Raw genomic sequence first — 3,003 nt, 5'->3', positions numbered from 1 at the left:
CAGAATGGATAAGAAAACAAGATTCTTCAATATGCTGTCTGTAAGAGACACATCTCACACAAAGAGACAAAAGCAGATTAAAAGTCAAAGGATGGAAAAAATATACCAAGTTAATTGCAATAAAAAATGAACAGGAGTGGCAATATTAATCTATGATAAAATAAACTTTAAGGCAAAAAGCAACGTAATAGATAAAGAAGGACATTATCTCATAATTAAAGGGACAATTGAAGAAGATGACATAACCATAATAATTATCTATCCTCCCAATGAAAGACCTCCAAAATATATAATGCAAACTCTAATAGATTTGAAGAAAGAAATACATGAATCTACAATAATAGTGGGTGATTTTAATAAACCACTTTCAAAATTGCATAGAATAACCAGAAAGAAACTTGACAAAGACACAGAAGAACTAAACAACAGTCAGCCAATAGGGACCTCATAGATGTGTCGAGAGCATTCAACCAAACAACTGCACACTACACATTATTTTCCAGTGCACATGGAACATTCACCAGAATAGACCATGTCTTAGGCCATAAAACAAATATCCATAAATTTAAAATGTCAAAATACTACAAAGCATCTTCTCAAATTAGAAATCAACAATAGGAAGACCAAGGAAATAAAGTCAAATGCATGGAAACTGAATAACACCCAGCTGAAGAAATTAAACGTGAACAAATGAGAATGAAAAGAAAATATACCAAAATCTTTGGGACACAGCAAAAGTGGTGCTGAGAAGACAATTTATTGCAATAAACCCACACATCCCAAAAGAAGAAAGAACCAAAATTAACACCTTAACACAGTATCTACAACAGTTAGAAAGAAACAGACCAACAGAGGGAACCTACAGCCACCCAAAGAAAACAAATAATAAGGATTAGAGCAGAAATAAATGAGATAGAAATCAGAAAAACTATAGAAAGAATCAACAAGACAAGAAACTGGTTCTTTGAAAGGATTAACAAAATTGGCAGACCATTGGCAAACCTAACAGAAGAAAATAGTACGAAGACACAAATAACACGCATTATAAGCCACATGGGCAATGTCACAACGAACCAAAGGAAATCAAAAGGATAATAGCAGAATACTATGAAAAGTTGTACTCCAACAAATTTTTAAACTTAGAAGACATGGATACTTATTTGGAAAAACACGACCTACCTAAACTTACACACAGTGAAGTAGAAAACCTGAACATACCCATAACAAAAGAAGAAATTGATCAGATCATCAAAAAAAAAAATCCCAAGCAAAAAAAGTCCAGGTCCAAATGGCTTCATTGGTGAGTTCTACCAAACATTCAGGGAAGAGTTGTCACCAAATCTACTCAAAGAATTCCAGAAGATAGAGGAGAATGGAAAACTTCCTAATACATTTTATGAAGCAAGGATAACCCTCATACCAAAACCAGGGAAGGACATCACTAGGAAAGAAAATTATAGACTAATATCCCTCATGAATATAGATGCAAAAATTCTCAAAACAATCCTAGCCAACAGAATTCAGCAAAACATCAAAAAGATAATATATCAGGATCAAGTGGAATTCATATTAGGGATGAAAGGATGCTTCAACATTAGAAAAACAATCAATGTTATCCACCGTATAAATAAAAAAAAAAAAAAAAGGAAAATAACCACATGATCATATCGATTGATGCAGAAAAGGCATTTCACAAAATGCAATATCCATTCCAGAAAAAAACACTCAACAAAATAGGAATTGAAGGGAAATTCCTCAACACAATTAACAGCATATATACAAAACCAGCAGCCTACATTACTCTCAATGGAGAGACATTGAAAGCCTTCCCTCTGGGAACAGGAACAAGACAAGGATGCCATTTGTCACCACTCCTATTCAATATTGTGCTGGAAGTCTTAGCAAGAGCTATACGCAAGACAGGGAAATTAAAGGCATCAAAATTGGCAAAGAGGAAGTAAAACTCTCTCTATTTGCAGACGATATGATCCTATACATAGAAAACCCCCAAAGACTCAGTAAAAAAGCTACTAAACCTCATTGAAAGATTCAGTAAAGTGGCAGGATATACAATCAACATACACAAATCAGTTTGGTTCCTCTATACCAAAAACCACAGCATTGAAAAGGACATTAGGAAAGCAATGCCATTTACAATAGTCACCCAAAGAATGAAATATCTAGGAATAAATGTAACCAGAGAAACAAAGGACTTATACAAAGAAAACTACAAAACACTATTACAAGAAACCAAAAGAGACCTACAAAAATGGAAGACTGCACCATGCTCCTGGATAGGAAGACTTTTTACATTGTGAAAATGTCAATACTGCCCAAATCAATTTCCACATATATAATGCTATCCCAATCCAGATTCCAAAGACATTCTTCAAAGAGATGGAAAAAACAATTACAAACTTTATATGGAAAGGAAACAGACCCAGGAAAAGCAAAGCACTGCTTAAGAAGAAGAATAAGGTTGAAAGGCTCTCACTCTCCGACTTCAAAAATTTACTACACGGATACAGTGGTCAAAACAGCTTGTTACTGGTTCAATGAAAGATACATAGATCAATGGAACAAAATTAAGAATCCAGAAATTAACCCATCTACATACAGCAAATTGACTTGACAAAACACGTAAATATATCGCATGGGGAGGTGATAGTATCATCAACAGATGGTGCTGGCAGAACTGGAAAGCAATATGCAAAAGAATGAAACAAGACCTTCACCTCACACCTTAAACCAAAACCAACACAGCATGGATTAAAGACCTAAATGTGAATCTCAGAATTATGAAGGCCATCAATGAAAAAATAGTGACAAATGTGAGGGTACTAATTCAGGGAATAAACAGACTACCAAACATTTTGAAAACTACACAAACAAAAGTAGACAAAATAGATGAGTGTGAAATACTAAAAATTAAATACGTATGTGCATCAAAAGACTTCACCAGAAGAGTAAAATGGAACCCACAGAATGGGAAAAATCTTTGCA

Source organism: Chrysochloris asiatica, unplaced genomic scaffold, assembly GCF_000296735.1.
Source record: "Chrysochloris asiatica unplaced genomic scaffold, ChrAsi1.0 scaffold00255, whole genome shotgun sequence".
Taxonomy (NCBI): Eukaryota; Metazoa; Chordata; class Mammalia; order Afrosoricida; family Chrysochloridae; genus Chrysochloris; species Chrysochloris asiatica.
Note: the sequence above shows the minus strand (reverse complement) of the source record.